The following is a 27065-nucleotide window of genomic DNA, read 5'->3' as shown; positions in this document are numbered from 1 at the left end:
TTATTACGGCATGAAATAGGGCATGTTCTATCTTTTTTAACGGCACGGGTACCTTCCCGTGAGCAAACGGGAAGGTACCCGTGGCTAACAGAAGCCTATGAGCCCGTTATTGCGGGTCGTAATAACGACCCGCAATAACGGGTGTTTTTACGGTCGTGTGCATGAGGCCTTAGGCGGCTTTTTTAGATGGCATTTTTCTCATTACAAATCATGTGATTCAAGGATCATGTGATAGATAGATTTCCCGTTGCAACACATGCTTTTTTCTGGGGAAAACCCCCCCACCAAAAATGCAAGGACTGGGACCTAAGTAAAGGAAGTGAGAGAGTTCTGTAACAAGTGCAAAATAATGGAGAATAGTGGATTCTAGTCAAGCCACAGAAATGCGTAGAGACAAGACATATTATATTTGATAACCCGCCTCCTGCAACTCAAAGGCTATGTTCACACGCTTAACAAAAATGTCTGAAAATACAGAGCTGTTTTAAAGGGAAAACAGCTCCTGATTTTTAGCCATTTTTTAAGCATCAAGCGTTTTTTTACGGACGTTTTTGGAGCTGTTTTTCTATTGAGTCAATGAAAAACGGCTCCAAAAACGGCTCAAGTGACATGCACTTCTTTTTACAAGGTGGTTTTTTATGCGCCGTTATTTGAAAATGAGGCGTAAAATAACGCCACATCGGAACGGAACGCCGTATTTCCCATTGAAATGAATGGCCAGATGTTTGTAGGCGTTCTCCTTCCGATTTTTCTGCCGTTTTTTGGGACGATTACGGCCCGAAAAAGGGCTGAAAATAGCCCGTGTGACCATACCCAAAGAGTGAACTGGACAGCGTATACCACCTAGTGGTCTGGGACCATACTGTGTAACACTCTTGTTGCGCTGAGTTTGGGGTTGTGTATGTTGCCCGTTCAGACCCGTGGATGGTTGGGCTATTCCATGATAATTAGTGTCATAGCAACCACGAAGTTGCAGGGCACATGTAAGCCAAGCGACTGGTTAATAACTAGGTTGCGTGAAGGTGGGGCAGGCTGTGGCAGCGAGGAGCCATAGTGGTACTGTAGGATGGCAGAGTAACCCAACCTTGGTGGATCAGTAACATATTCCTTTATCCCCTACTCCGGTTAATAGTCAGCTAGTTTCAACAACTGTTTGCTATTGATTCTACTACCTCAAGAGAACTTTTCAAAGAAAAGTACCGCACTCTTGCGTAGGAAAAAAAGTTCTTGTTTCACCTGCAACGGCCTCATCTCAACTACTGTGATCATCTCATCTACAACTTTACTTCTACATTCATATATAGTGGAGCCCCGACATATAACCACACCCAAACCCCTGGATTACAAGCTGTGATGTGGAACTGTTCAATATATTACATAAGCAGTTCTGGATTAGATGAACTCTTCAGGACATCTTTGTTGTCCACATGCCAGTAAAGTGTCAATATCCAATGTTATAATTAGAGTGCCTACTAGTCTACAGTGCCACCCGGGTACATCTCTCTGGGTCCCAAGGGTTGGCCAATAAAGCTGGGTTTATAGACTCCCTTGGTGGTACCAGCGTTGTGTATAGGTTCATTGCAGAAAGTGATGATTGAAAAATATTGTACTGTAACATCTCAACATTTACAGTCACCATAGGGTTTGTCTGTATGAGAAGAATACCTAGCTTTTGCCTTTTTTTGCACACTACTTACTCTAGTACACATGAAATCATCAGTGTGTATCTTCCTGCTGTCTATTCTACATCACTACAGCAATGAAAGGGTCTGCCATGCTTCAGAATCCCAAAGGAGCATCAAGGAAAAGCATGTTATATAGATTCACGGAGAGACAATCCCTTGTCCCCTCCTCCCTGCCTCTCCACCTCCCTTCTTCACCATTAGACTGGTAGTTTAACACAAGCCTTCCTTAGTGTAATGTGTTTCGCCAGCAGCCCAACCCATCTTCTCTTGTCTTTTTCCCCTCTCACCTGCTGAAGAGGTTTTCATCTGTAGATCAGGTTGGCTCACCACGCCATCACTCTTCACCTATCCTCCTCACCTGGAATTACGAAATCACCTATGGTATGAAGCAGCATGTGGCTGGTAAGAAAATCTATCATTCTTTCTTTACATGCAATTATTCCATGCTATTAGCTCCCCTATGTTCATGCATTAATAGCAGGTATCCCTTTATATGCAGATAGGTTGTAGTAAATCTATGAATACATGACAGCCACCATACATAATATACATGAGGGTGCACCTGTATACAGTCATTTTTCTCATGATCACTTTTACTACACTTGGATAAAGTAAGCTGTAATGTGTTACTGGATAAAATGCAAATGAATGGATAATATGCATCACGTTTACATTCAGGTTGCCCATTGATTTGACATTTTTCTTTTATTACAATTTCGATACACTGCACATTTAGAAAATACCAAACAGTATTATTTGTTATTCTCTAGGTCTAATAAATAAATATGCAAAAATGAAATGTGGCATTGTCTAACCCTGGTATAATCATGTTTCGGTAACCCAAGTGATGCTGAGCTGCACCTCCCATGATGAACAGTGGAATCCCACAGATGGAGTTCTGTATATAAACCTGTCTGATATCTCGGAAGGATTGCTACAATGTATTATTATATTTTATGTAGCATTACACTAATATTATTCATATTCCTATGATTCATGTTGTGCATTTTGTAGCAAGTCTCCTTTTTTTCTCCTTTCCAAGATTTGTATTAGTAAATTTCAGCTACGCTTGTCTGTTTTAATACAGTTCATTGTAACTTAATGGAACATAACTCTTTATAAGCCAATGGGGTGGCTGTGCAATAAGATCATATAAGAAGGATTTCCTAGTGGAGAACGGGTGAATCCCCTTTATTATTAAAACAGCATTAAGAGATGAATGAATTAATGACCGCTCATTACATTGTCACCTCATTTTCCAGCAACAGATTCAATGCAGGGGGAATATAAAAGTATACAAGGCGGGTATAGAAGAATAATTCTGCCGTTATCATTTCCAATAAAGCTGCATTAGATATGTGTCAAGTGAAGGAAGGGAATTCCTGGGTTTTCTGCTGTCTCGATTTAAGGGCTGCTGTTCTACAGAAGCTCTCATGCTGTTCTCCATGTCAGGTGCGGTAACCATGGAGAGAGCTGGAACAAAAACCAGTAGAGGGGAGGGTGGGGTATTGGATTCCAGAAGTCCTTTAAAAACATACGCTGCTATTTCTACAACCGTCTTGCTGACATGACTACTCTCTGCTCACCCTAACTCTGACCCTGTAACCGATCCCCGGCTGCCAGTTAAAGGGGCTTTTATTATTTTCTGATATTTAGCTCTAAAGTATTTACTATCATATAAAGAGTGTGTAAAAATATGAATAATATAACAATTTTAAAAACGAAGATTTTATTTTACTTCTAGGTATTTTGAACATATGACAATATCAATTTTTTGGCATTTCCACTATCTATATGCCATTGACTGACCACTAGGACCCCCACTGATCCAGAGAACGTTGCCCAATCCCTGATCCCCTCCATTAAAGTCAATGTGAGATACAAAAATATCTAGATACGGAAACATCTAATTGAGAATGTACTTTCGTATTTCCCATAGACGAATTTAGAATGAATATACATATGCAGCCATTTACCTGCTAGAAAGTTCTTAGAATGGTGGGGGGGGGGAGTTTCCCAGAGGTCAGATCTTCTGTTATCACACTTTTAGGGTATGTTCACATGCAGTGTTTTCAGGTGTATTTTGGGGTGTTTACGCCTCGAAAAACGCCTGAAAAAACGGAAGCTGAACGCCTACAAACATCTGCCCATTGAAATCAATGGGAAAAACAGCATTTAGTTCATACGGGGCGTCTTTTTACGCCTCTGTTTTAAAAAACGGAGCGTAAAAAGACGCTCCGTAAAAAGAAGTAGCATGTCACTTCTTGAGGCGTTTTTTGGTGCTGATTTTCTATTGAACACTATGATTACCGCGACGTGTTTCTCTGAAAACAGCTCCGTAATTTCAGATGTTTTTTGTTAAGCGTGTGAACAATTAGCAACCAGGGATAACTTTTAGGTAGGACAAATAGATTTTTTTGACCAGTGGAACAGATTTCTATCAGTCCAAAATAATCAGATTATTACAATAGACGCAAAGATTATTATTCCAACAACTAAACCACAATTAAACCAGCCACATTATCGTCATGTCTATGTCTACATATGTTGCGTTATATTCTGCGTTCCCATAAGTATAACTTTGGAGTTATCTCACTGACCTTAATTTATTGTAGCAATCTAAGAGGGATATGCAACCTTTATTAAAGCAAAAGCCCTCAGTATAACTACTAGCGTACCAGGCATCGCAGCTGTCATGGGCAAAACTAGAAGTCATAGGGCCCCATAGCAAATGAGTTGTGCCCCCACCACCTAGTGACAAGAAACTGAAACAGTAACAATTAAAGGTATCGATAATAGCGCCATACATCAGATAACCCACGTAGTTGTGCACCTGAGTGGACACCCCTCAACTTCTGGGCCCCATAGCAGCTGCTATGGGTGCTACGGCAATAGTTACTTTCATGGCATGACAATTGCTAAGTGACCATATCTCCACTAAGAAGTAAAGTGCAGCACGTTATATCACTGGATAATTTTAAAAAAAGGGAGTAAAAGGGACAATGGCAAATTAAATGCAGATCTCTGCATCTCTAATGAAAACCGAAGAAAGGAAAAGACACAGGGGAAGAAGTGGAGACCAAAATAAACATACGCTTTATATATCCTGAGCTCATTTGCTATTGAAGATGGTTATGGTGAAGTGCGGACTCCATTTTTAGATGTTCTATGGGTCCACATGTTACCTGATATTCTTCTGCGTTGGTTTACCTTTGGTTTTACATATCAATTGTATACATAGGCAGAATACATGCTGCAGTATACAGTAGCTGATACTCTGCAATAGCAATGGTGGGAAATGTGATTTCCCAACATCTAAGTGCTGACAACCTGCTCTTGAATCCCAGTGGTGCTCCGGTAGATTATATCTGCATTCACTATGTCAAGCTAAACATGGATTACAGCCATTATGGTAATATACACTATGAATACAAGGGCTTCAACAGCAATGCAAACTTTGTGAACAATGGTTGACTAAGGACGGAGCTACTGTTTTTCACTTCACCCCAAGGTATGATGCTTTAATCCATTTAAATAATAGTCCAGATTTGTTGTGGACTGGGGCCTTAGAATCACACCATGAAGAAATCCTTCCTTACACAATCATACCCAAAAACTAGCTGTCAAATAGTGGAATAACACACCTGCTAGGAAGTCCAAGAATTTATAGTACTAGTTCAGGTGACTTATTGCAAGTTATTCTACGGCCAGTCATCTTACAGACAAAGTATAGGGGTATTAAAAAAAAGTTTTTTATTCAGAAAAATGTATATATTAGAATTAATTTATCACAGCATTATAAGATTATTGGACAATTAAAGAAGGGCTAAGTGAACCTTTGAAGACTTTTTAAAAATACTGAAACAGTGTCTTTAATGTAATTTTGTAATTGTTTTTATTTAAAAAAATATGTTTACTTTTTGAGATACAGCCCCTATGAATCCTGGATACAAAGAAGCGGTATCTTGCACTGAAACTCGAATCCGTCAGGTCAGCAGGACTGACGACTTTGGTGACAGCGGGTCCTGCAAGACCCACCTGCTATCGACCTCCATTGATTGTATATATATATATATATATATATATATATATATATATATATATATATATATATATATATTGAATATAAGAGCCCGGGCACTGGTTTCTGGCAGAAACTGTCTCTTGTGTACATGGGCTCTCACCATTGTAGTCCAGGGGGGACATGGAAACAGCTCTTAGTAACTGTGATCCATCATGCCTATGTTTTTTAAAAAAAATAAAAAGGTCAGTCAGTGTGATTAGTGCAACTTTCTAAATAGTTTTTATTAAAAATTATTTTTACTTTTTGAGATACAGCTGCTCTGTACTCTCTATACAGAGCAACTGTATTGTTCCCTTTTTCCTGAACCTGTCAATCCCGCGGACCTGACAGGTTCAATGACAGCGGGTCCTGCATGTCTCTGACACCTGTAATCTATCACATTATGAACTTAGATGTTGTGGATAACAGATGGATCCTGTGTGTCAGAGACATGCAGGACCCGCTGTCACTGAACCCTTTAGGGTATGTTCACACACACTAATTACGGACGTAATTCGGGCATTTTTGCCCCAAATTACGTCCGAAAAATGCGGCTTGAAAGCGTTGACAAACATCTGTCCATTGAAAGCAATGGGCTGACGTTTGTCTGTTCACACGTGGCGTATATTTACGCGCCGCTGTCAAATGACGGCGCGTAAATAGACGCCCGCATCAAAGAAGTGACCTGTCACTTCTTGGGGCGTAATTGGAGCCGTTATTCATTGACTCCAATGAAAAGCAGCGCCAGTTACGTCCGTAATGGACGCGGCGTTCAAGCGCCTGCACATGCCGTTACGGCTGAAATTACGGGGATGTTTTCTCCTGAAAACATCCCCGTAATTTCAGCCGTTACGGACGCTGTCGTGTGAACATACCCTTAGTCTTGCGGACCTGACGGGAGCAGGATTTAGCGAAATATACAGCTGCTCTGTATAGAGAATACAGAGCAGCTGTATCTCAAAAAGAGAAACAAATTTTTAATTAAAAGTATTTACAAAGTTGCACTAATCACACTGACTGACCTTTTTATTAAAAAAACACAAATTTGCCTTTCAAAGGTTTACATAGCCTTTAAGTGGACCTCTTTGTAGTTTTATTTTATATAATTAGCAAACATCAATAGAAATGATCTGTTTTCCATTAGTAGGGGTCAGTGCATTGTTTCATATCTATCCCTGAATTTGACCTGTCCACAGCTGTATACAGACTGATCCCACCAGTGTTTGCAGCAGGCTGCGGGTGAGTGCTCTGTACTAAAGAAATAGAGCACCAACTCCTACTATGTTCTAGTGATTATATCTTCTACTATAAAATACTGTACTAAAAATATAATAAATTATTACTACTGTTTTCTAGACAAAAAAATAATAATGGAGCCCACACATTTACTTGTATTTACATGTTATTACTGCAAATATATTTTCTCTGTGGTAGAACTCCTTCAAGCTTGAGCAGGAACTGCAGATTTAGCTAAAATTTAAGGCTGGCCACATTTTCCAAATTATTATAGAAATTCATGCGAAATATATGATCAAAAGCATCATTTCGCTGCTAAAAGAATTGTGTTATCTGCTGAGTAAGTGCAGGCAACCAATAATAGTATGCGCCATTCCAGCAACCTAGCAGACAGATTGCTGGTATTCACACAAAATTTGCTGGAATGGCAGTCAGCTTTATTGTGTAAATGTATTGCATCGACTAACGCTCTGAACAGAGGAACCGGGGATATATTCCAAAGGGATCACAGTGAGATTCCTGCCGAGAAAGAGCAATTTTCTGCAATTTGCGCAATGGTGTCAGTAGCGAGGTCTGGTTGCTAAGTAATTATCTTAACGCTTCTGTAATGTTATTGTGCTGTTGTTTTCAGGCAAAAATAGGGTAGCGCAATATTTGGGTGTTTCCAGCCATCTGTTTACCAATTCAAGGCAAACTTTACCTCATGACTAAAGTTTTGTATTTTTTTATTTTTATTAAAAGGTAACTCCATATAAACGACATTATTCCACAACTGCTTTGTGCTCAGTTATCCTTTCTGAGCAGCCATCTTAAAATGTCATCAGAGCGGCCATACTCACATACTATATTTTATTTATCCATGGTGACATCTGTAGTAAACTGAAGAGGTTGTCACAGGCACGACCTTAGTAACATTGCTAAATAGTAATATAATCTTGTTTAATGTCGTGCCCTGTAAGGGTATGTTCACACGCCCCATTTATGAACATAATTCAGGCGTTTTACGCCTGAAATTACGCCCGAAAAAACGACTCCAACCCGTCTGCAAACATCTGCCCATTGAATTCAATGGGTCTTACGGTGTTCTGTGCAGACAGGCTTTTTTTTTAACGCGCCGCTGTCAAAAGACGGCGCGTAAAAAGACGCCCGCCTCAAAGAAGTGCATGTTATTTCTTGGGACGTAATTGGAGCCGTTTTTCATTTACTCCAATGAAAACCAGCTCCAATTACGTCCGTAAAAGACGCAGCAAAAAACGTGTGCACTTGTCAAAACGTCTGAAATTCAGGAGCTGCTGTTTTCGCCTGAAAACAGCTCTGTAATTTCAGACGTAATTGGCGTTGGTGTGTGAACATACCCTAACACTGGTCCACATGTTTTTAAAGCGGCATAATTTTAGCCAGTGTATAAAGGTAGTGACATATATTGCAACAAATTTACTATGTTTGTAAAATTAACCTAACTTTTTCACATTGGCTTAAAGTATAGAACTTTTTCTATTTTTCTGTCTGTACGGCGCAGATATGCAATTTTTAAAAAATGTGTCTATGACCTTAACAATCAGTAAGCCATGCCCACTTTTTACTCCGCTTTTACCTTTACATTCTGGCGCAAATGGTTAACACTAATTTGGAGAACAAAGCCAAAATAGCCACAACTGCTTTGATACATATGGGTCAATGTATTTAAAATGAACTCCGATAGAATATTTCTCCTAGGGCTCATGCACACGACCGTATTACGAGTCATATACTTAGCACTAAAAATGGGATTGGATCACATGCTGTGATATATACGGAAAGCCTTTCCTGAACTCACAGGACAGGACCTGATCCTGATATCGGCACTATATATACGCTTGCTGCATGGTGCTGTAATACGGTCATGTGCATTATACGGATGCTCTACTATATTGCAGACATTGGAAACTGCCTAACAGTTGATTAATGTCACGGTCAAGGTCAATATATCCATCAGAACACTGGTATTGAGAAGTAGGTATTTTGCTCATTTGCAATACTCACTAAATGACAAATAATTTTGCAGTTGAATATTGAATAATCTATTGTTCCCTGAAAGCAGCCATTTCAGGCTGGAAAGAGAACGACTGTACTGATATTCAATGGGATTGCCAGCAGTAAATCCAGATAAATGTCTGCACCCATGATCACTTTATCTCACATATTTTAATTTCTGAGAAACTCCAGAAATGTTTCTTTTTTTGTCCTCCAACCTTTTAATAACTGCAGCGGATATACTAAATAGAAAACTTGTGTGTCCGTCCCCCCCCCCCCACCTGTCCTTCACCTAGTGCCAAGTTGTTCTTTATATACCTCAAATAATATTAGTGTAAGAATTCTCTCCTTTGTTACAGATACAGTACAAATAAGACATTTTCAAGGACAACTCTTTAATGCTGCACTATTATCAGTCTGGGGCATGTTTTGCCCAAAATTTTTTTTTACTGTGGCAGAGAAGCATGTAACTATTAGGGCAGGTTCAGACGTGGCGGAATTGCTGTGGAATTCCGCTGCGGACATTCCGCAGTGGAATTCTGCAACAGCTGTTTTTTACATTTACTGTATACATTTCTAGGAAACTTAGTTCAGATGTTGCGGAAAATAACTGTGCGGAAATTAGGCTGCGGTGCAGAATTTTCCCTCCGCAGCATGCTCATTATGTTGCGGAGAAGCGAAATTTCACTGCGGATTTCAGCCTTTGCAATGCAAAAACGAAATCTGTGGCAAGTCCGCTGTGATATTCGCAATGTCTGAATTACCTGTCAAATATGCAAATGTTGGTGCAGATTCGTTGCGTAATTCCCCCGAATCTGTACCAACATTTGCAGCGGAAAAATTCCGCCACGTCTGAACATGACCTTAGGGTATGTTCACACGGCTTATTTTCATCAGTTTTTTTGGGCCGTAAACGCCCGAAAAATGGCTGAATATACGGAAGCTGAATGCCTCCAAACATCTGCCCATTGATTTCAATGGGAAAAACAGCATTTTGTTCCGACGGGACGTTTTTTTTACGCGCCCGTTTGATAAAACGGCGCGTAAATAAAACCCGGTAAGAAAAAGTGCATGTCACTTCTTGAGCCATTTTTCATTATGTCAATAGAAAAACAGCTCCAAAAACATCAGTAAAAAACGCATCAAAAAACGCTTGATGCTTTAAAAACGGCTGAAAATCAGAGGCTGTTTTCCCTTGAAAACAGCTCCATATTTTACACCCATTTTTAGTTTGTCATGTGAACATAAGCTTACATTTGACAATGTACATGATTTAAGTTAAATTTCAAGATCAAACTACTAAGGCTGGGTTCACACGACCTATTTTCAGATGTAAACGAGGCGTATTATGCCTCGTTTTACGTCTGAAAATAGGGCTACAATACGTCGGCAAACATCTGCCCATTCATTTACGCGTCGTCGTTTGACAGCTGTCAAACGACAACGCGTAAAAAAGCAGTGCAGGACACTTATATACATTATATGCAGGACACTTATATACATTATATGCATGACACTTATATACATTATATGCAGAACACTTATATACATTATATGCAGGACACTTATATACATTATATGCAGGACACTTATATACATTATATGCAGGACACTTCTTTCAGACATAATTTGAGCCGTACTTCATTGAACTCAATGAAGCACAGCTCAAAATTTACGGCTATCAGAGAAGCCTCGCAAAATACGAGGAGGAGCAATTACGGCTGAAACGAGGCAGCTGTTTTCTCCTGAAAACAGTCTGTCATTTCAGCCGTAAAAGCCAGCTAGCGTGTGCACATACCCTTAGGCACATCAGGATCAAACAACGGAAGCACATCAAACTTGTTCCTTAGATACAATCAATGGAAGTTTTTGAAATTTTAGGAAAATTGTACAAATTGACATGAATGGAGAGAAGTGTATGACGCTCATTGGTCACTGATTGTGTAATTGCAGGAAGGAGGTGAAGGGAAAGTGAGCCCTAATCTACCCACCGCCCTGTCCCTGCCTACTTGCAACGACCCGCCCTAGGCGACGGGGTACAACTGGGCGGCGGTCCCTACGCTGTCTAAGTGCACGGGAGAACAAACAGGGAACACGCAAGGGAAGGGGCAGTAGCCCACGGAACGCCGCGAGGAAACGGAGCGGTGAATGAGTAGTCAGGACCAGGATGAAGTGGAGTATACCAACGTGAGCACAGAGAAGGAAGCAAGCCAGGGGCAAAGCGAAGCAGGTTAAGCGGAACTGCAGCAAGGCAGAAGCACGGCAGAAGCAGGCTGGAGCAAGCAGCAGTGGGGCCAGGAATCCAGAAGAATTACAAGCACTGAGGAAGAGAACACGGCAGGTAATAATGGACAGGGGGCGGAGCTAACTCCAACTGACCAGGCCGCGATAGGCTCTCCCACTCCTGAGCCTGCCACCCTGGTTGGTGGGAGCCGGTGTCAGTCTAAGAGGTCTGGCCTCAGGTGTGGATTGATTAATCCCAGGAGTATACCTAGACGTAGTACCTGGCAGATCCCTAACAGTACTCCCCCTTTTATGAGGGGCCACCGGACCCTTACTAAGAGGACCCGGTTTAGTAGGGAAGAGAAGGTGGAACCTCCTGATCAATACCCCAGCGTGAACATCACGAGCAGGTACCCAAGTCCTCTCCTCCGGCCCGTATCCTCTCCAATGGACCAGGTACTGGAGGGAGCTCTGGACCATCCTACTGTCCATAATCTTGGCCACCTCGAATTCCACCCCCTCAGGGGTGAGAACGGGAACAGGAGGTTTCCTCGAGGGGGACCAGGACGGGGAGCAGCGTTTAAGGAGGGAGGCATGGAAGACGTCATGTATGCAAAAGGATGGGGGCAGCTCCAGACGGAAGGATACAGGGTTGAGGACTTCAATGATCTTATAAGGTCCAATAAATCGGGGAGGAAACTTCCTGGACGGGACCTTAAGGCGCAAGTTCCTGGACGACAACCAGACCAAATCCCCGACGACAAACCGGGGGTTAGCAGAACGTCTACTATCAGCCTGAATCTTTTGTGCGCTCTGGGACGCCTCTAGGTTCTTCTGAACCTGTGCCCAGACTGTGCACAGTTCCCGATGAACATCCTCTACCTCAGGATTATTGGAACAACCAGGGGAAACGGAGGAGAACCTTGGGTTAAACCCGAAATTACAGAAAAACGGGGAGACCCCTGACGAGTTACTGACCCGGTTATTCAGGGAAAATTCAGCAAGGGGAAGGAATGAGACCCAATCGAATTGACAGTCAGAGATGAAACACCTTAAATATTGTTCCAGGGATTGGTTAGTCCTTTCCGTTTGGCCATTAGTTTCGGGATGGAAGGCGGAGGAGAAGGACAGATCAATCTCCAACTTTTTACAAAAAGCTCTCCAAAATAAGGAAACAAATTGTACCCCTCTGTCAGAAACGATATTGACAGGGGCCCCATGGAGACGCAGGATATGTTTCACAAATAAAGAAGCTAACGTCTTGGCGTTAGGTAGCTTCTTAAGGGGCACAAAGTGGCACATCTTGCTGAAGCGGTCTATTACCACCCACACCACCGACTTGCCCTGAGATGGGGGCAAATCGGTGATAAAATCCATGGAGATATGGGTCCAAGGTCTCTGGGGAATGGGCAAGGAACATAGTAGGCCCGCAGGTCGGGAGCTAGGGGTTTTGGACCTAGCGCAAACCTCACAAGCGGCGACGTAAGCCCTAACGTCTTTAGGCAACCCAGGCCACCAATAGTTTCTGGTAATGAGGTGTTTGGTGCCCATGATGCCAGGATGACCAGATAGAGCGGAGTCATGGTTTTCCCTGAGTACCCTTAGCCGGTATTGCAGGGGAACAAACAGTTTGTCCCCAGGGACGTTCCCGGGAGCTGAACCCTGATCAGCCGCGATATCAGAAGCTAAATCAGAATCCGTGGCAGAAACGATTATACCAGGGGGTAAAATACAAGCAGGATCCTTCTCGGAAGGAGGATTGGCCATGAAACTACGTGACAGAGCATCAGCCTTAATATTCTTGGACCCAGCCCTATAGGTAACCAAGAAATTAAATCTGGTAAAGAATAGTGCCCACCGAGCTTGTCTAGGATTAAGCCTCCGGGCCGATTCTAGGAAAACCAGATTCTTGTGATCAGTAAGGACCGTTACCTGGTGTCTGGCCCCCTCCAGGAAGTGCCGCCACTCTTCAAAAGCCCATTTAATGGCTAGAAGTTCGCGGTTGCCAATATCATAGTTACTCTCCGTGGGCGAAAACTTCCTAGAGAAGTAAGCACAGGGGCGGAGATGGGTGAGGGAGCTGGTACCCTGGGACAAGACGGCCGCCACTCCCACCTCGGATGCGTCAACCTCCACAATAAATGGCTCCTCTTGGTTGGGCTGAATCAGCACGGGGGCCGAGATAAAGCACTTCTTGAGGGTCTCAAAGGCCTGGACGGCCTCAGGGGGCCAATGGAGGACATCAGCACCCTTGCGAGTAAGGTCCGTAAGAGGCTTAGCGACGACCGAGAAGTTGGCAATAAATCTCCTGTAATAGTTTGCGAACCCTAAAAAACACTGTAACGCCTTCAGGGAGGCAGGTTGGACCCATTCCGCCACAGCCTGAACCTTGGCAGGGTCCATGCGGAATTCATGAGGAGTGAGGATTTAACCCAAAAATGGTATCTCCTGTACCCCAAAGACACATTTTTCAGTCTTAGCAAACAGATTATTCTCCCGAAGGACCTGGAGCACCTTCCTGACATGCTCCACGTGGGAGGACCAGTCTTTGGAAAACACCAGTATGTCATCAAGGTACACAACAAGAAAATTACCCAGGTAATCTCTCAGGATTTCATTAATAAAATTCTGGAAGACAGCAGGGGCATTACACAACCCAAAGGGCATGACCAGGTATTCGAAATGACCCTCGGGTGTGTTGAACGCAGTTTTCCACTCATCCCCCTCTTTGATGCGGATAAGGTTATATGCCCCCCGTAGATCGAACTTAGAAAACCATTGGGCTCCCTGAACCTGATTAAAAAGATCCGGAATCAAAGGAAGTGGGTACTGGTTCCTTACGGTGACCTTATTCAGGTTACGATAATCAATGCACGGCCTAAGACCACCATCCTTCTTCCCCACGAAGAAGAAGCCAGCACCTACAGGAGAAGTCGAGGGGCGAATGAAACCCTTGGCCAGGCATTCTTGGATATACACCCTCATAGCTTCACGTTCAGGACATGAAAGATTAAATATCCTACCCTTAGGAAGCTTGGCACCAGGCACCAAATCGATGGAGCAATCGTAATCTCTATGGTGGGGCAACACCTCGGAGGCCTCCTTAGAAAACACATCGGCGAAGTCCTGAACAAACTCAGGAAGCGTGTTTACCTCCTCCCGGGGAGAAATAGAGTTAACAGAAAGACATGACATCAGACATTCACTACCCCATTTGGTGAGATCCCCAGTATTCCAATCAAACGTGGGATTATGCAACTGCAACCAGGGAAGACCTAATACCAGATCAGACGATAATCCCTGCATCACCAGTACAGAGCACTGCTCCAAATGCATGGAGCCAACCAGGAGTTCAAAAACAGGAGTATGCTGAGTAAAATAACCATTAGCAAGAGGAGTCGATACCTACTACAGGGATAGGATAAGGTAAATCAATAAAAGGCATTTTTAGAGACATAGCAAATTCCACAGACATGATATTAGCAGATGAGCCAGAATCCACGAAAGCACTGCCCGTGGCAGACCGGCCAGCAAACGAGACCTGAAAGGGAAGCAACATTTTATTGCGTTTCACATTAACGGGAAATACCTGTGCGCCCAAGTGACCTCCCCGATGATCACTTAGGCGCGGAAGTTTTCCGGCTTTTTATTCTTGCGCCTGGGACAGGTGTTCAGTAGATGCTTGTTGTCCCCACAGTAGAAGCAGAGACCATTCATTCTGCGAAACTCCCTACGTTGTCGAGGGGACATGGAGGCCCCGAGTTGCATAGGTACCTCCGAGTCCTCCGTGGAGGGGCGAGGAGACGGGACCTCGGGGGGGATCGCAGAAAAGTCAGAGGGGAGCACATTGAAACGTTCAAGCTGACGTTCCCTGAGACGTCGGTCAAGTCGTACTGCTAGGGCCATAACCTGGTCAAGGGAGTCAGAAGAGGGGTAGCTAACCAGCAGATCCTTCAGGGCGTCAGATAATCCTAGCCTAAACTGGCACCTTAGGGCCGGGTCGTTCCACCGAGAAGCTACGCACCACTTTCTAAAATCAGAACAGTATTCCTCAACCGGTCTCCTACCCTGACGTAAGGTCACCAGCTGACTCTCGGCTAAAGCAGTCCTGTCAGTCTCGTCGTAAATGAGTCCGAGGGCAGAGAAAAAACGATCAACAGAGGAAAGTTCAGGGGCGTCAGGAGCCAAGGAGAAGGCCCACTCTTGGGGCCCTTCCTGGAGTCGGGATATGATGATACCCACCCGCTGGTTCTCGGAACCTGAGGAGTGGGGTTTTAGGCGGAAATACAGTCTGCAACTCTCCCGGAAGGAGAGAAACGTCTTACGGTCCCCTGAGAACCGGTCAGGTAACTTGAGGTCGGGTTCTAGAGGTGAGGTGAGGGGTACTACTAAGGCAGCATCACCCTGGTTGACCCTCTGGGCCAGGGTCTGGACCTGTAGGGAGAGGCCCTGCAACTGCTGGGTCAGGGTCTCAAGGGGGTCCATGATAGCGTCAGCGTAGGAGAAATGGTAGACTAGGTATGGGCTTGTAATTATGTAATGGCAGGAAGGAGGTGAAGGGAAAGTGAGCCCTAATCTACCCACCGCCCTGTCCCTGCCTACTTGCAACGACCCGCCCTAGGCGACGGGGTACAACTGGGCGGCGGTCCCTACGCTGTCTAAGTGCACGGGAGAACAAACAGGGAACACGCAAGGAAAGGGGCAGTAGCCCACGGAACGCCGCGAGGAAACGGAGCGGTGAATGAGTAGTCAGGACCAGGATGAAGTGGAGTATACCAACGTGAGCACGGAGAAGGAAGCAAGCCAGGGGCAAAGCGAAGCAGGTTAAGCGGAACTGCAGCAAGGCAGAAGCACGGCAGAAGCAGGCTGGAGCAAGCAGCAGTGGGGCCAGGAATCCAGAAGAATTACAAGCACTGAGGAAGAGAACACGGCAGGTAATAATAGACAGGGGGCGGAGCTAACTCCAACTGACCAGGCCGCGATAGGCTCTCCCACTCCTGAGCCTGCCACCCTGGTTGGTGGGAGCCGGTGTCAGTCTAAGAGGTCTGGCCTCAGGTGTGGATTGATTAATCCCGGGAGTATACCTAGACGTAGTACCTGGCAGATCCCTAACAGATTGGTCACTGATTGGTCAGCCTCATACACTTCTATCCACAACGCCCTCTTGGTCAAAAGTAAAAACACGCCCAGTTAGGCATTAAGAAACTCATTAGCATAAATCTAAAATTGCTCATAACTTCCTCAAAAATGATCGTTTTCTCTACATTACAGCGCCAATCAGATTATGTAGGAGATAGGGCCCTTTTAATCTGGTGACAGAGCCTCTTTAAAGCAGCTCATTCAGGGGTACCCTGAAAGGACGGAGTGGCAGACACAGAGGCAAGCTGCCGCTATACACCATTATAACTCAACGAGTTAGGTTTTCCTATAGTGATATGAAACCACAGTTAAATAATTCTGATATACGGATGATTTGTGCAAGCAACAAACTTAGTTCTGTACATCTAAGTACCAAGTTTTGCAAAGGGCACATTCACCGAAAGAGATTCAGAGTAGGAAAAACAGTCATAGACCGTTTTCATCAGTTACCAATCCTAGCCAGTTATTTATTGAAAATAAAATAGCTTTCAGAAAACTTATTTTCGGGCCTCGTATTTTTTTGGCTGAAGAGGAGACTTTGTCTAGCTCACATGTATGAACGCCTCATAAACTCTGCCAATAAAACGCAGCAAGGTCATCAAACAAGTAGAACTTGCAAACATTTAGAGGGACGAGCGTGACTATCCGTTATTTTCTACTCTGCTTTAGTAAGCATCAGTCTTGAGTGCACAAGCCAAAACTAGGAGACTCTGCAGAAGAAATTATCAGAAAATGTGAGATATTGAATTGTTTTCCTCAAAAGCCAGACACACAAATTGTTTCTCCAGATGTAATCGGCTGAGCACAAGAAAGCTACTGAGCTAAATGCAGCCACACAAAAGATATAAAAAATGAGAAATATGGAGCAAATGAGACAAGGTCATATTGTCACTGTCACGGTTTGTGGGTATGTGGACCCACTAGCCCGCACCGCCGTAGCAGGGAGGCAGCTGGCCAAACAACAGGGAACCCCGGCAATACAAAGTCCCGCACAAGGGTACCTGGATAGTCCAGACAGTGGCCGCAGCTCTGGCACAGATGAGGGTGGGAGCAGCAGGTAACACCAGACGTGGCGGATGACAGCAGGTGGCGCAGGTTGCGCCAGACATGGCGAATCACACTGGACGTGCCAGATGACACAGGACGTGGCGGATGACACAGGGCGTGGCAAACAACAGCAGGTGCCGTAGACATGACTCCAACTAGTAGGCACAGGAACAAGAACACAGCACAGGATACAGGAACAGGTAACAGGGCACGGGTAACAACTGGAACGGGAAACACTAAGGGACCATTTGCAGGACAGACTTGGGATATAATAACAACGCTCAGGCAAGGATCAGAATGGTTGGGGTCTTCTTATAGTCCAGGAAATCATGTGTGTTGATGATGATTGTCTTCATGTGCGCACTGGCCCTTTAAGAGCAGGCACGAGCGCGCACGCGCACCCTACAGGACACAGCGGACCGGAGCAGAAGTGAGCACTGGCATCTCCAAGGAAGGAAATGAGGACCAGCGCTCACAGATCCATGGCTGCGGGCGTCCGGAGGTGAGTAAACCCGACGGCCCACGGCCATGGACGCTAGTCACCAGGGGCGTAACTAGGAAAGACTGGGCCCCATAGCAAACTTTTGACTGGGCCCCCCTCCCCTGGGTGTCACACAACCCCCCCTTGTAGATAGTGCCTTTTTTTACAGCCCCCCCTGTAGATAACGCCATACAGCCCCCCTATAGTTAACGCCACACAGCCTCCTGTAGATAACGCCATACAGCCCCCTCTGTAGATAACGCCATACAGCCCCCCTGTAGATAACGCAATACAGCCCCCTCTGTAAAGAACGCCATACAGAGTCCCCCCTGTAGATAACGCCATACAGACCCCTTTGTAGATATCTACAGAGGGGGCTGTATGGCGTTATCTACAAAGGGGGCTGTATGGCGTTATCTACAGGGGGCTGTATTGAGTTATCTACAGGGGGCTGTATGGCGTTATCTACAGTGGGGGCTGTATGGCACTATCTACAGTGGGGGCTGTATGGCACTATCTATAGTGGGGGCTGTATGACGTTATCTACAGTGGGGGCTGTATGATGTTATCTACAGTGGGGGCTGTATGACGTTATCTACAGGGGGATGTATGTCGTTATTTACAGGGGGATGTATGGCGCTATCTACAGAGGGGGCTGTATGGCGTTATCTATGGTGGGGACTGTATGACGTTATCTACAGGGGGATGTATGGCGCTATCTACACAGGGGGTTGTATGGTGTTATCTACAGAGGGGGCTGTATGGCGTTATCTACAGGGGGGCTGTATGACGTTATCTACAGTGGGGGCTGTATGACGTTGTCTACAGTGGGGGCTGTATGACGTTATCTACAGTGGGGGCTGTATGACGTTATCTACAGGGGGATGAATGGCGCTATCTACAGAGGGGGCTGTATGGCGTTATCTACAGAGGGGGCTGTATGGCGTTCTCTACAGTGGGGGCTGTATAGCGTTATCTACAGAGGGGGCTGTATGGCGCTAACGCCATACAGCCCCCACTGTAGAGTACGCCATATAGCCCCCTGTAGGTAACACTATACAGCCCCCCTGTAGGTAACGCTATACAGCCCCCCCTGTAGGTAACGCCACACAGCCCCCCCCTGTAGGTAACGCTACACAGCCCCCCCCTGTAGGTAACGCTACACAGCCCCCCCCTGTAGGTAACGCTACACAGCCCCCCTCTGTAGGTAACGCCATGCAGCCCCAACCCCCCAAAAATATCCGAGCTACAGTGTGTCCTAAAAAAGACATGTATCCCCTATCCACAGGATAGGGGATACATGTGTGATCGCTGGCAGCGATATGGAGAAAGGGGGGACTGAAAGTCCCCTGAAGTTCTCCATGACTAACCTCAGACTTCCGGCATCTGCGCAGATAAATAAAAATGAAAGGAGCGCTGGTCACACATGTGCACAAGCGCGACCGGCGCTCCATTCATTTCTACGGAGTTGCCGACACAGACCCCGGAAGTCCGAGGTTTGTGATTGAGAACTTCATGGGACTTTCAGTCCCCCGTTCTCCCTATCAATGCCAGCGATAACACATGTATCCCCTATCCTGTGGATAGTGGATACATGTCTTTTGTTTAATGGCAGAGCGGGGAGATACCTCCCTGCTCTGCCGTAGTGTTCAGTGGCTTCGCGCTGTGGCTGCCATAGCGGCTGCTAGCGGAGCCTCCGGCCATGGTGGGGGCCCATGCCGGCAGGCGACACGGGCCCCTCATGCCGCGGGCCCCGTAGCAGCCGCTACGGCGGTAGTTACGCCACTGCTAGTCACATAGCTAATATCCTCTTGCTGCTATAGAGACATGGAGGTGTCCCTTTTAGTCAAATAATTTTCATATTTTGCGAGATGGAAGCATAAGCGAAATATATTTTATTTATAAGCGATGTATTATTTTATGGAATCTCTGTTTTTGTAGTAACTTCATAGATTATTTAAGAATTGCATTATGTGTAGTTCTCTAATATAAACTGTATCCCTCCTACAGTCACTTTTATTATGTGAGTGGACCTCACTGGAGCTGTCACAATGTGGATCAGGGCAGTCCTATAAATGGCACCCGCAGTGGTGACAGGGACTTTGGATTTCCCACCATCCCGCAGTCTTATTTTTGGAATTGAAATTGAATATACAGTAAATTAAATTAAATTCTAATATTATATTAGGGAATTGGGTATAATGTCTTAATATAATAGATGCAAACTAGAGCTTCACTACACCTGAGGGTATGTTCACACGGCTTACGTAAAAAAACGCCAGCGAAAAAGAAGTACATGTCACTTCTGTCACTTCTTGAGCCGTTTTTGGAGCAGTAAAAAACGTGAGTTTGCTTAAAAAACAGCTGAAAATCAGGAGCTGTTTTCCCTTGAAAACAGCTCTGTATTTTCAGAAGTTTTTTGCTAAGCGTGTGAACATACCCTCATAGTGTTTTTGGCACCAAAGACAAAACTGACAAAATGCAGCTCCTAACCCCCAATTTCTCTGGTGTCCAGTGTGCCTTAGACTGCTTTCACATGTGCGTTTGTTTTATATGTTGTTATTCTCCATCATAAGAGCAGAACAACAATAAAAAAATGGAAGCACCTTATCCGTCGCATGACAGACACCAACGGCATCCGACAAAATATGTACACCTTTTATATATATTTTTTTAAAAAAATCAGTTTTATTGGTGTAACTTTCTAAATACTGTTTATTAAAAATGATTTATACTTTTCAAGATACATCTGCTTTGTATCCTGTATAGAGAACAGCTGTATCTTGCCTGAATCTGTTATGAACTTAGATGTGATCGGTAAGGCCCCATGCACATGAACGTAAAAATGCCCGTAATTACGGCACATTTTTACGGGCCCATGGACTTCTATTGGCCACGGATACCTCCCTGTATGCTTACGGGAAGGTGCCCGGGCCGTTGAAAAATATAGAACATGTCCTATTTCAGGCCGTAATTACGGCACGGGCAGGCACATAGAAGTCTATGGGGCTCCCGTAATTAAAGGGTGACTACGTGTGTGCACCCGTAATTACAGGAGCGTTGCTAGGCGACGTCAGGGGATAGTCACTGTCCAGGGTGCTGAAAGAGTTAAACGATCGGCAGTAACTGTTTCAGCACCCTGGACAGTGACTACCGATCACAATATAGATTAACGTGTAAAAAAAAAAAAGACGTTCATACTTACCCAGAACTCCCTGCTTCTTCCTCCAGTCCGGCCTCCTGGGATGACGTTTCAGCCCATGTGACCGCTGCAGCCAATCACAGGCTGCAGCGGTCACATGGACTGCCGCGTCATCCAGGGAAGTTGGGCTGGATGCCGAAAGAGGGACGTGTCACCAAGACAACGGCCGGGTAAGTATGAATTTCTTTTACTTTTACTGCGGAAAGGGCTGTCCCTTCTCTCTATCCTGCACTGATAGAGAGAAGGGCTGCCGATTAGTGCAGTGCAATTTTGCAGCGAAAACGTGCCCGTAAATACGGTTCGAATACTGGTGACACCGGACCTGTATTTACGGGCACGGGTCCATAAATACTGGTGCAATACGGGTCGAATAAGTGTGACCAAGGACCCGTAATTTACACCAGTATTTATGGGAGGAAAAAAATACGTTTGTGTGCATGAGGCCTAAGTGTATGTTCACAAGCAGTGGTTTCAGACGTAATTCGGGCCGTTTACACCTCGAATTGCACCTGAAAAAATGGCACCATTATGCCTCCAAACATCATTGCTTGCAATGGGATTTACGGTGTTCTTTTCCCACGAGACTTAATTTTACGCGTCGCTGTCAAAATACGGAGCGTAAAAAGACGCCTGCGAGAAAGAAGTGCATGTCACTTCTTGGGACAGTTTTGGAGGTGTTTTTCATTGACTCGATAGAAAAATCAGCTGCAATAACGGCTGTAAAATACGCTACGAAAAACGCGAGTTGTTCCAAACACGTCTGAAAATCAGGAGTTGTTTTCGCTTGAAAACAGCTCCGTATTTTCAGACGTTTTTTTGCTAAGCGTGTGAACATACCCTAATAGATCGATCCTGCGTGTCAGTGCCGCTGACCTGACGGATATAGGTTTCACACTGATAGACATTTTTATTTAAAAAAAAAGATTTCAAAGGTGTACATAGCCTTTAACTATAATGTGTTGCGTCGGATTTCAGTCACGGTGTCCGTCATTTTGCCAGACAAAAAAGCGCAGCATGTTACCTCAAATGCAGATGTGACCTTAGCCTAAGTCCCTGGTGTCTACAGGACTATTGAGCCCAGTTTTACATGATGCTGTAAAGGATCTGCCAGGGACAGCTTCGGGGTTAACTCCCTTAATTAATCAGTCAGCACCTGAATCTACATCCCTGAGACTGACTCCAGCTTCCACCACTCAGGATGGCAGGCTTAGGAGTGGGAGAGCCTATCGCAGCCTGGCCAGACTCAGCTAGCTCCCGCCCTCTGTCTATTTATACCTGCATTTCCTGTTCCTCCTGGCTTGTTATTATGTAATGACCGGGGGGTAGGGAGACGGACAAGTGAGCCCTAATCTACCCGCCACTCTGTCCCTGCCTACTTGCAACGACCCGCCCTAGGCGACGGGGTACAACTGGGCGGCGGTCCCTGCACTCAGTAAGTGCACGACAAACACGACAAACATACAAGGGAATACAAGCAAGGGAAAGGGGCAGTTGCCCACGGCAACACCGTGAGCAACCAGAGTGGTGAACGAGCCGAGTCAAGCCAGGAGTGTGCGAGGTACCAAACGAAGAGCAGAAGAGTAGTCAGTAAGCCAGGGTCTGTATGGAGCAGGATCAAAATAGACAGAGCTGTAGCTGGGCCAGGAAACCACACGAAAAAGAATAACAAGCAAGGAGGAACAGGAAATGCAGGTATAAATAGACAGAGGGCGGGAGCTAGCTGAGTCTGGCCAGGCTGCGATAGGCTCTCCCACTCCTAAGCCTGCCATCCTGAGTGGTGGAAGCTGGAGTCAGTCTCAGGGATGTAGATTCAGGTGCTGACTGATTAATTAAGGGAGTTAACCCCGAAGCTGTGCCTGGCAGATCCTTTACAGATGCATCCATATTTTAATCACTCTCCATAAACTGGGCGTGTTCCATTCACAATACGGATAAAAAAAGTGCATGCTGCGTTTTTAAAATACGCACGTATTTTAAACACCCATGTGAACAGCCTCATACCATTAGCTCAATATTACGGTCCGCAAAAAGCGGATGGAATACGAATGTAAGATATACTGGTCTAAAAGAGGCTTTAAGCTGATTTATATCAATCCAATGATCTAGTAATAAATTCTACAAAATGTATTGGTCCTTTATATAAAAAGCGATAGTTATATACATCCTTCCATTAATTCAATGATTTCATTATGATACAATAGGGTGACATTTTCTACTGTATTTTAGTTCAATATGTCAGGAATTTGAGTCTTTCAGCATTATTGGTTTTATTTAGAAACAGCAGCAGTTTTTTTTCCCCTAAAAGCCACCTGCTTGTAAAGCAGGGAGGACAGGAGTCTGCGAGTAATTACGTGCAGATTGGGAAAATACACTATAGATTTTTGTTAAATTTTCAAGTAATACAATGGACCGTAAAACTAGAGAACAAAGTTCATAGTGTTCATTAAACTGCCATACGCTAACATATTTATTTTACCATTAGTGTTTTAAGAGAGCTGAGAGGTGCATTCAAATCAATAGTTAAATGTACACTAGCCATTCCCAGTGGTTAAGTAATCGTTACTTGGCTCTGTTCTACGCGCTATGATATTAGCTACTTTGTGAGACGAAGGATAGCGAACAATGAAACACAATTGTCCTGGCAGCGGATATAACACAGGAAATCAACAACTCTGCACACATGCATTAAACATGTATACTGATGCAATCGATCCTTTGAATTTTCCTTCCAAGTTTCTAAGTGAATAAACATGCGACAATTCTCAAAAATGATGATATATTTTTAACAGCCTGACGATCATTTCGACATCTGTAATATACAAGATGTAATCAAATATACTTTATTAGTTATTACTGTCTACATTTAAGAATTGTAAAAAGAGAGTGCTTGAAAATGTAGATGCACCCCTTTAAACAATAAAAAAAATCATGAATACCTATACGAGTATAGACCATTGGCATACGCCAAACAATAATGCGTCCACACAAATCATAAAGCAAATATCAATACCTATACCAGACTGTGAAGACTACTAGTATATCCAGAAAATGAAACACATATAGCACAAGTCATGTACCATGACAATATAAAATAAACTTTATTGAAATATACATAACACATTGGCCATCAAAATATAAAAACAATATAGCACACAGTTAAAAAGGAGAGTATGGAGGAGCTGCGTGAATAATCCAATATATATGCTACCATACTATAAACATCCTGTGATGTGGTAACAAATGCAGATATCTATAGAAAAGATAATCATATAGATCAAGTATTTGGACAACAGAAGCACATAAATATATTTAGCACCTGACAGAAGAGCACACAATTGTGCATGCACCCCTGCCAGGTAAAAAAATCATGCATGTAATATGTATAATATTTATCATCAGCCCCATGCAAATGTATCACTTTTTGATGATCCATCTTTTGAGCTTCGGTTATGTTCACATGTTGCAAACATTTCTGGGACTAAAAATCCATTACTGAATGGTGTGTTTATGTAGCATGTGCATCGATTTCCATTAGCCCCCTTAAAGAGGCTCTGTCACCAGATTTTGCAACCCCTATCTGCTATTGCAGCAGATAGGTGCTGCAATGTAGATTACAGTAAAGTTTTTATTTTTAAAAAACGAGCATTTTTGGCCAAGTTATGACCATTTTTGTATTTATGCAAATGAGGCTTGCAAAAGTCCAAGTGGGTGTGTTTAAAGTAAAAGTCCAAGTGGGCGTGTATTATGTGCGTACATCGGGGCGTTTTTAATACTTTTACTAGCTGGGCGTTCTGACGAGAAGTATCATCCACTTCTCTTCAGAACGCCCAGCTTCTGGCAGTGCAGACACAGCCGTGTTCTCGAGAGATCACGCTGTGTCGTCACTCACTTCCTGCCCCAGGTCCTGCATCGTGTCGGCCACATCGGCACCAGAGGCTACAGTTGATTCTGCAGCAGCATCAGCGTTTGCAGGTAAGTAGCTACATCGACTTACCTGCAAACGCCGATGCTGCTGCAGAATCAACTGTAGCCTCTGGTGCCGATGTGTCCTCGCTCGTCCGACACGATGCAGGACCTGTGAGTGACGACACTCTCGAGAACACGGCTGTGTCTGCACTGCCAGAAGCTGGGCGTTCTGAAGAGAAGTGGATGATACTTCTCGTCAGAACGCCCAGCTAGTAAAAGTAGTAAAAACGCCCCGATGTACGCACATAATACACGCCCACTTGGACTTTTACTTTAAACACACCCACTTGGACTTTTGCAAGCCTCATTTGCATAAATACAAAAATGGTCATAACTTGGCCAAAAATGCTCGTTTTTTTAAAATAAAAACGTTACTGTAATCTACATTGCAGCGCCTATCTGCTGCAATAGGAGATAGGGGTTGCAAAATCTGGTGACAGAGCCTCTTTAAGGTTGGATTCACACATCGCGTATTTGTTGCAGATTATGATGCAGATTTTTGAGTCAAGGCCCGAAGAGGTTTCAAAAGGAATGGGAAGAATAAAGAAAGAACATATACTTCTTCTTTGTCCTGGATCCACTTCTGGTATTGGCTAAAAAATCTGCAACAAAATCTGCACCAAATATGCGATGTGTAAACCCAGCCTAACAGGAGTTAACAGTTTGGTCACTGCATCATTCAAAAGAATAGGTCAAAGCTCAAACTTTGAATGGAGGCGCTCACTGCCTCTATCTCCATGCGGGAAGTCACAACATAATGGCAAGCAGTGGCGTAACTACCACTACGCAACTACAGGGCCTGCGCCGCCCGGCCCTTAACATTTATGGGCCGGGAGGCACGGGCCCACTCATGCACGATGGCATCGCTGGCACCGGAGGGGGCCCCGTGCTAGCGACAGCCCCATTCACTTGTATCTGCGTCCTCAGGACGTAGATGCAAATAAATATTATAGGCCGCAGGCCACGTTAGGCATGCAGCCTTTAAGGCGCTGGGAAGACTCCCTGCACAGGCCGGCGTGATGACGTCACTGCATCACGCTGGTCTGCACATGCCTCCCGCCCGGAAGATGGGCAGCGCTCCATCCATTGTGGGAACGGGGCAAGGGAAGTACAAATTATAATTTTTGGGGGGGTTTGTGGCACTATATACAAGGGTGGTAGCAGGGTGGCATTATATACAAGGGGGAAGCAGGGTGGCACTATATACAAGGTGGGAGAATGGTGGCCCTATCTACAAGAGAGGGCTATGTGGCACTATATACAAGAGGGGGCTGTGTGGCACTATATACAAGGGGGGAGCTGTGTGGCACTATCTACTCGGGGGACTGTGTGGCCCTATTTACAAGGGGGGCTGTGTGTGGTAGAATCTACAGGGGTCTGTGTGTGGAGCTATCTACAAGGGGCTGTGTGACACTATCTACTAAGGGGGCTATGTGGCACTATATACAGGGAGGGGGCTTTGTGGCACTTTATACAAGTGAGGGTGGCTGTGTGGCACTATACACAGGGGGATCTGTGTGCCACTATATACAGGGTGGCTTTATGGTGATATCTACCGGGGGGGGGCTGTATGCCACTATCTACAAGGGGGAGGTGGGGGCGCTATCTACACGTGGGGGTGTGACACTGTCTACAGGGCGGCTATGTAGCACTTGTCCAGTCAAAAGTTTCCTATGGGCCCAGTCTTTCCTAGTTACGCCCCTGATGGCAAGCACCAATGAGCAGCTGAATTACATCTAGCCAATCAACTGCCTGTAAATAAAGCCTAGTCTCTCTATACGCTTACTAGTAGGGACAATCCTTCAGGCAAGTTATCCCACATAAGACTCTGTTCACACTGCCGTCAGGGGGCTTCATTTGGAACCTCCACCATCAGTTCCATCAAATTTCATTAAAAAAATAATGATGCATGCAGCACTATATATCCTGCCAAAATGACTGACACCATTACGAAAATCAATGGACCCCATTGTAAGTCAATGGGATCTGTCGAACGCCATTGGTATACGT

General features: G+C 44.7%; 1 protein-coding gene across 2 annotated transcripts in view; it reads left to right on the top strand.

The window, feature by feature from the left end:
* The first annotated feature begins 1867 nt into the window (after positions 1–1867).
* The window catches only part of SEMA4B (semaphorin 4B), a 287580-nt gene continuing 262382 nt past the window's right edge, over positions 1868–27065 (top strand). Inside the window, exon 1 of one of the 2 annotated variants that reach the window (XM_075858142.1) lies at positions 1868–2087. The gene's annotated coding sequence lies outside the window, so the exon portion shown is untranslated. The remainder of the gene's footprint in view (positions 2088–27065) is intronic. The other variant, XM_075858141.1, reaches the window with a different exon arrangement.

This window comes from Rhinoderma darwinii, chromosome 3 (assembly GCF_050947455.1).
Source record: "Rhinoderma darwinii isolate aRhiDar2 chromosome 3, aRhiDar2.hap1, whole genome shotgun sequence".
Classification (NCBI taxonomy): Eukaryota; Metazoa; Chordata; class Amphibia; order Anura; family Rhinodermatidae; genus Rhinoderma; species Rhinoderma darwinii.
Note: the sequence above shows the minus strand (reverse complement) of the source record. Positions and strands in the feature narration are given on the sequence as shown.